Below are 7,984 nucleotides of genomic sequence, written 5' to 3'. Positions count from 1 at the left end.
AACAAGGGCTTTTATATAGCCGTAACGATTGTGTTTCATGAGTCCAATATCCAGGGAGGAGGAACTGTGAATGTATGAGTGTTTTGTTTGGCTGGGCTGAGTTATTACTATTTATTTGTTTGTTGTTAGGTATTTATTTAGTTAGTTAAATAGCTAGTTTAGGTTTTTTAAAATTATATACTTCTCTATATATGTTTATACATTCGTATAGGAGGGTGGGTTGGGGAATTCTTTTTATTATTTGGGTTTAGTTTTGTACTATTTTTGTACTGTTTTGAATTGCATTTGTTTTGTATTTGTTGTAATATTTAAAAATCTATTTTTTCTTAATAAAAATATATAAAAAAAAGAGATAAATACACAGATCATCATCATGTTCATGGGAGCTTGCTGTGTACAAATTGGCTTCTATGTTTCCTACATAACAACAAATACTATAGTTTTAAAAGTTATTTAATGAGTTTTGAAGCACTTTGGGATTCCCATTGGATGTGAAAGCTGCTTTCTGAATGCAAATCTCAGTACTCATAGAATCCCTACAGTGTGGAAGCAGGCCATTCAGCCCATCAAGTCCACAATGACTCTCTGCAGAGCATCCTACCTGGACCCAACACCCTACCCTATACCTGTAACCCTACATTTCCCAAGACTAAATTTACTAGCCTGCACATCCCTGGACAATTTAGCAAGGCCAGTCCACCTAACCTGCACGTCTTTGGACTGTGGGAGGAAACTGGAGCACCCAGAGAAAACCCACACAGCCATAGGCAGAATGAGAAAACTCTGGGCAGGGTTTATACAATTAATAGTAGTGCCTTAAATAGTGGAACAGAGGAACCTAGGGGTTCAGGTACATAATCCTTTGAAGTTTGCATCACATGTAGACAGAGTGATTAAAAAGCTGTTTGGCATGCTTGTCTTCATTGCTCAGTCCTTTGAGTATAGGAGTTGGGAAGTTGTGTTGAGGTTATACAGAACATGGGTGAATCTGGAGTATAGGAGAAAGTGAGGCCTGCAGATGCTGGAGATCAGAGCTTAAAAATGTGATGCTGGAAAAGCGCAGCAGGTCAGGCAGTATCAAAGGAGAAGGAGAATCGATGTTTCGGGCATAAGCACTTCTTCAGGAAAGTTTCCTGAAGAAGGGCTTATGCCCGAAACGTCGATTCTCCTTCTCCTTTGATGCTGCCTGACCTGCTGCGCTTTTCCAGCATCACATTTTTAAGCTCTGAGTCTGGAGTATAGTCCAGTTCTGCTGTCCTGTTATAGGAAGGATAGGATTCAGAAGAGATTTACCAGGATATTGCTGGGTGTGGAAAGTTTGAATGATAAAGAAAGGCTGGATAGGCTGGGACTTTATTCACCGAAGCGTAGGAGGTTGCGAGGTTATCCTATAGAGGTTTGTAAAATCATGAGGTGTATAGGTAGGGTTAGTAGCAGGTGTCTTTTCTCTAGGATGCAGAATTTTAAGAGGAGGGGGTATATTTTTAGGGTAAGAGGAGAGAGGTTTAAAAAATACATGAGGCGTAAGTTTTTTTTTTACACCTGGGCACAGAGGGCACAACTGCACCCGTCTTCCCCAATGGGCATTGAGGATGGAGCTACATTGTCCCCCTGTGCACAGAATACAGAGATGCTCGCATGTGGAATGAACTTCCCCAGGAAGTGGTGGATGTGGGCACACAATTACATTGTTTAAAAGACACTCAGACAAGTAGATGAATAGGAAATGTTTGGAGAGATATGGGCTAGGAGTAGACAAGGGCATTAGTTTAGTTTGCAATTATGGTCAGCATGGACTGATTGGACCAAAGGGTCTGTTTCTGTGCTGTATGATACTGACTCCACACAGACAGTTACCCAAGGCTGGAATCAAACCTAGGTTCCTGGTACTGTAAGGCAGCAGTGCTAAACACTGAGCTACTGTGCCCGCCCTGAGATCTGACTACTCAACATAACAGATTATTAATCTTACGATCTTTTTGGTCTCTGTGGTTCAGAGTTCAGTGTTGTGCAGTGCATTGCTGAGCCATGAAGGGAGTTCGCAATGCTTAATTCTAAGCCAAAAACCACTGCTCAATTCGAAGCTTAAAATTAACTGTTTCAGACTGGCCCAAATACATGGGTCCTGAATCTCAGTTTGTTTACTACTTATTAACTGTTCAGATAAAATATCACATAAACAGTTTCAAACCTGTGTTTGTTGGTTCAAGTTAGGAATTTTTAATCTGATTTTCCCACTGAGAATTGCTTTGTCTGGTTATATCACTTTTTTGTGCAGCAACACATAGGAAATGGAATAGATTTTTCTCAGTTAAAAGCTATTAGATCATTCCTTGAAGAAGACACTTTGCTGAAAGTGAACTATTGATTTTTTTTTGCATACAGAAGAGTTAAATAATTTGCTATCTGACATCCCTGGTCATTTTAGGGGCAATTTTCTATCTCTTGTAATTTTGCTTAAGGACATCACTCAATTACAAATACAAATGTGGGCGGCACAGTGGCACAGTGGTTAGCACTGCTGCCTCACAGCGCCAGAGACCCGGGTTCAGTTCCCGCCTCAGGCGACTGACTGTGTGGAGTTTGCACATTCTCCCCGTGTCTGCGTGGGTTTCCTCCGGGTGCTCCGGTTTCCTCCCACAGTTCCAAAGATGTGCAGGTCAGGTGAATTGGCCATGCTAAATTGTCCGTAGTGTTAGGTAAGGGGTAAATGTAGGGGTATGGGTGGTTTGCGCTTCGGCGGGTCGGTGTGGACTTGTTGGGCCGAAGGGCCTGTTTCCACACTGTAAAGTAATCTAAAGTAAAGTAATCTAATCTAATCAAATATTTTTGGGCATAGGTTTAAAGAGAGATTTTTGATTGGTCATAAAATTGAGAGGCAAGTGCATAACTTTCTTATTGAATAAGACCATGTATTTATATAGTACCTTTAAACATGGTAAGGCCTGCCTCAAGGGCTGATTAAATACAAATATATCTTAGCATCCAAGCAAGAACTTACATTTATATAAAATCTTTACCAGTGTAAATTTCTTAAAAATATTTCACAGCAATGAACATCAAACAAAATTTGAGACTGAATCATACAAGACATTATTAGGACAGATGATCAAAAGGTTGGTCAACAAAGTAGCTATTTTTAAGCAGCATCTTAAAAAAGGAGAGAGAGGTGGAGCGATGGAGAGGTTAAGGAGTGAATGCCGAGATTAAGGCTCAGGCAGCTGAAGGCATGGCCACCAACAGAAGCTCTCAATAGTTAATGTTTTCCAAATTTTACTGGCCCAAAGAAGGCATGAGCAAGGTTGGCAGGGGGAGGTGGGTAAAATTACAAGGCACCATGTAGAATTGACTCTCTGATCATGTTTCACTGTCACAGCATTTTGTTGATGGTGAGAATGGGATTGCACAATTTGTACAGAGACCCTATTATGGACCATATTATTTTTTGTGGCATTTTGCATTTATATTGCATGAGAAAAACCACTGATTAGTTAAAAAAAAGTTGACTGAATGGTTGAGAAGTCCCTTTTTGCTTATGCAATATAAATTGTTGGTCTCTTTGAAATTTGGCATTCTTGTGTCTGTCCTGATAATTGCAAGATGAAATGCTAAACAGCATGTCTTTTTTACCGCAATACACCAGTCTTTTTGTTCTTTGAAAGGTGGGTCCAGTCGATATGGATGTTTGCACCAAAATAATGAAGGGAGAGAAAAGTAGAAGAAATCTGACGAAGCAGAGAAGTTTGCCGTAATCTGGAAGTTTGCGCAATTAAGGTGTATAGATTGGTTTTGACTATTCAAGTCAGGTATTCACCCATAGGGGCCTCTAGCTTAGGGGTCCCCACCTCCTCCACTTTGGCACTTGGTTGCTTATGGTCTTCAGTATTAAGTAACACAAGGCAGTCTCTTCTGATCTACGTACTGAACTGAGCATAGTAAAATGAAACAACCAATCTTTCTGTTCTCCATAATTATGGACAAAGAGCAGCTACTGCCTCGAAGGTGGATGGAGTGTGCAACGATTGTGGAGTACCCATGAGTAGAAAAGGGACATTCAATCATATCAGTAGATGAATCAAATAGTGTCACTCATGATTTAGTTAATAGATGCCCAGTTAGTTGATGGTGTAAGTGTCTGAGGAATGCTGCTTTCTGTCACCTGTACACAATAGATAGGGTGAATTTGGTTTTGTGAATAATAGATGAACAAAAACAAAGTCACCGAAATTCAAACAGTATATAAATCATGGTTATTGTCATCTAAATATTCAAAATAAGGGCTTTTGGAGCATCACTGATATCTCTGTCAAGGAAATACATTACCTTCCTGAGCTTTTACATTATTAATACTGAATGCATTCAGTTTCCAACCACTTAATGAATGAGAAAAAGAAATCTATAAGGTTGAGGAATCATTTCCAGGTTCTATTGCGAATTCTGCAATTCATTAAAATGAATACCATAAGACAAGAAAAGTATTTTGAAAAGTTGCAATTTACTTATTGTTATAATTGGCCCTATCCTCGCCCTAAGACTTGCCCATCTCTCACATTCACAGTGTCTTCAGCACAATGGTCAGGTGTTGAGGCCAAGGAACCTTTTACAAATCTTAATGCTGTCCAAAAGGAAGAAACATGTGCATTTCTATGGCTTCCTTCACATTCAAACATCAAAAAGTACTTTACAGACAATGAAGAACTCCTGATGAAAGGCACAAACTTGAATTGTTAACTGTTTCTGCAATAATACTGGAATCAGATTCACATCTGATTCATATTTCCAGCATCTACAACATTTTGTTTTCATCTTGGAGGAGAAAGTGAGGACTGCAGATGCTGGAGATCAGAGCTGAAAATGTGTTGCTGGAAGCATCCAAGGAACAGGAGAATCAACGTTTCGGGCATAAGCCCTTCTTCAGGAAGCCCTTCCTGAAAAAGGGCTTATGCCCGAAACATCGATTCTCCTGTTCTTGGGATGCTGCCTGACCAGCTGCGCTTTTCCAGCAACACATTTTCAGTTTTCATCTTGGAGTCATGATGCTTTCTTTTAAAATGCAGTCACTGCTATGAAATAGGGAACACAACAGCCAAAATTTAAAAACAACAATGTAATGATAACCCAATAGTCTGTTTTAGTAATGTAGTTTGGGGAATACATAATGACCAAATGAACGCCCCTGCTCTTCTTTGGAAAAGTAACTTAGGATCTTTTGCATCCACCAGAAAAGGCAAATAGGCCCTTACTTTCATATCTCATCTGAAATTCATTCGAGATGTGTGCAAAAGTTCTGAAGTGGGACTTGAGCCAATAATCTTCTGACTTAAAAGGCAGAAATGACATCCACTGACACATACCTTTTACTTTCAACACCCCTTGTGATAAACTGCTGCTTTTGTCACCCCTTGCTGTTGGGAGTTTAGGGACTCTACTGCTGCCACTGTAGTGCAAATTGATTATTAATAATTTTTAAAGTGCATAACAGTGTTTAAGGTATTACTTCTTTCAATCCTATTTGTCCTTGATGTGCCATATTGAAGTCTCATTTGGAGTTTCTCTCTCTCAGATAAGATATAGTTAGAGAGTATGACCCACAGGAGGCATGAAGTTATTCATGAATACTATCTTAAGGAAAGCATAGTAATGAATGTTAGTTGAGATTTGAATTTGAATGTGAGGGAGAGTTTAAGTCTCAAATGTATGAATGTATAATCTGTCTTACTTCATATAATTATACAGAGTATGCAGTACAGAAACAAAACAACTGATCCATGCTGGTCTTTTTATTCTACATGAGCATCCTCTTACCCAACTTCATCTCAGTCATTCAGCATCTCTTTCTATTCCTTTCTGTGTCTGTGCTTATGTAGTTTCCCCTTAAATATATCTGTGCAATTTACCTCAACCACTCTGTGTGGGTAGTGAGTGCCTATATATCACAAGCATTTGGAACATTAACTGTTAAAAATATAATAGGTGCTTAAATTATTTAATTTAATAGGGAAATTTGATTTATTTGCCCATTTTAATTTTTAGTCATAGCTTTATTCTCTCTGGTTTAAACAAAAAGAGAGCTCACCGTACATGTTTCCTCTGAACAAATTTCCTTTCCTTATAAGCAGTTCTTCACAATGGGAAGACTTGCTGCTTCACTGATTGAAACAAACTAGTGTTGATGGCTGATCAGCCAGCTGGAACAAAGGGCATCTCGGAAAGGATACAAGCTAATGAAAAAATGGACCTGATTGGAAAATGTTATGCACTTCCTACAACTTGCATTGCACTTAATGTTAAAAGATTCTGCTTCCACAAGATAGGCAGATGCAATACACAGGGTGAATATTCAAGCTAAAATGGAACGTGCTTGACATCTATTAATCAGAGCTCTCTTGTACAAATGAAATCATTCTATAGTGAACCCTCAAAACTGCATTCAGATTTTAAAATAATTCACATCAGCATGTGCATAAGACAGTCTTTTATATAAAAAACTCAGACTATAAACCACATTTCTACGAATTACTGTACTTATGTTAATGTTGCTGCATTGTTTTATCAGTAATCATCCCTTCTTAACCAAGGTTTTAACCTGTATAGAATTGGTGTGACAAATAATGACCAGTACTTATAGGTTACTTCTTCTCCTTTAAGATTTTACTGGCTCCATAAGATTTTTCTTTACTTGAAACATTTTTCATAAGCTTAAACCTTGTGTTATGTTCAGTTTGTACAGCAGCCTCCATGATCCAACTTGGCATCTGTCTGCAACTGTGAAACACTGGACAAAGGAATCCATAACTTATTCTCAATGTAAAGAAACAGTTAAGATGATGTCAGTTGTGATTACAGTAGGTGAGAGTCTTCCTGCATGGTCTCCAGCCTTCAGATTCCCCCTTGTACCTGCTTTGTGTAACCCATTGGTATTCTTTTAAAAACAGAGTATCTTTGAATGGTTACAGCACAGATGGAAGTCATTCAGTCCATCATGTTCATGCCAGTTTTCTGCAAGAGCAACTCAGTTAGTTCCGCAACCTCACCTTTTCCAATTGCCCTATAATCTTTTACCTTTTGGGTGTCTATCCAATTTCCTTTTGTAAGCCACAGTTGACTCTGATTCTCAGGAAGTGCATTCCAGATCTGAACCACTCGCAACATGTTTTTCCTTGTTCTTTTGCCAATCACCTTAATTCTGTGTCTAGTGGTTCTGAACCATTATAAAATCCTTTCTGCGCAATCTCAAAAGCCTTTGTGTGGGGCTGTTTAAGTTAGGAAAAACTGAAGTTTGCAACAGGACTAGAAGGATATGTTTACAATTTTGAACTGCGACATGGAATCAGGCTTATTGAGCCAGTCATGTCAGTGACCATACGAAAGGCCACCCTTAAGATGATCGTCAATTAGAGGTTCAATAAAGGGAATACACATCGCATTATAAATGCTAATCCGGGAGCATTTCAACTTCACTTGAGAAGGCTGCTAAGAAAAAGCTTTGGAAGACAAAGAACAACTTTTTTTTAATATACATGTTATACAGTGGTGGGTAACCAGTACTGCAGATGTCCATCTGTGAGTCCCTGCATCTTTCAGTACCAATGGTCTGAGCCATATTTTTTGTCTCAAGTGATGTTCTGTTTTAGTAACCATATTAGTGAACCACAATTACATTTAGATTCAGGTTTCCAAATCTGATTGGACATACTTCTAGAGATTTCATAGCATGACCTCTACATTCGATTGTTCCTCCTCACCACTGTTTAGCCTCCATAGCATCCACTTCCCTACAGCCAACTAAGAAACCTCATGAAGGAGTGATAAGCTAGATCACTTTTCTCCTAATAAAAAGAAGATCTGATCCCAAACTACTTGTGGAAGTATAAAACTAGATACGAATCCTTTTCTTGATAGTAAGTTTATTTTTGGAACACAGTATTATATATAGTGGCCTTCTTTCAACTAACCCAGTACCTCAGCAGTCTCTCTTCGTAAA

The 7,984-nt window shown here is 38.8% G+C and overlaps 1 protein-coding gene across 3 annotated transcripts in view; it reads left to right on the top strand.

The window, feature by feature from the left end:
• tshz1 (teashirt zinc finger homeobox 1) overlaps nt 1-7,984 on the top strand; it is a 309,670-nt gene that overhangs the window by 136,746 nt on the left and 164,940 nt on the right. Inside the window, exon 3 of one of the 3 annotated variants that reach the window (XM_043688641.1) lies at nt 3,663-3,681. The exons of the other annotated variants lie outside the window; for them this stretch is intronic. The gene's annotated coding sequence lies outside the window, so the exon portion shown is untranslated. Of the gene's footprint in view, nt 1-3,662; nt 3,682-7,984 lie in introns of those variants that run through there. 3 annotated transcript variants of the gene reach the window in all.

Source organism: Chiloscyllium plagiosum, chromosome 4, assembly GCF_004010195.1.
Source record: "Chiloscyllium plagiosum isolate BGI_BamShark_2017 chromosome 4, ASM401019v2, whole genome shotgun sequence".
In the NCBI taxonomy this organism is placed as follows: Eukaryota; Metazoa; Chordata; class Chondrichthyes; order Orectolobiformes; family Hemiscylliidae; genus Chiloscyllium; species Chiloscyllium plagiosum.
The sequence above is the reverse complement of the archived record's forward strand: the minus strand, read 5'-3'. Positions and strand labels throughout refer to the sequence as shown.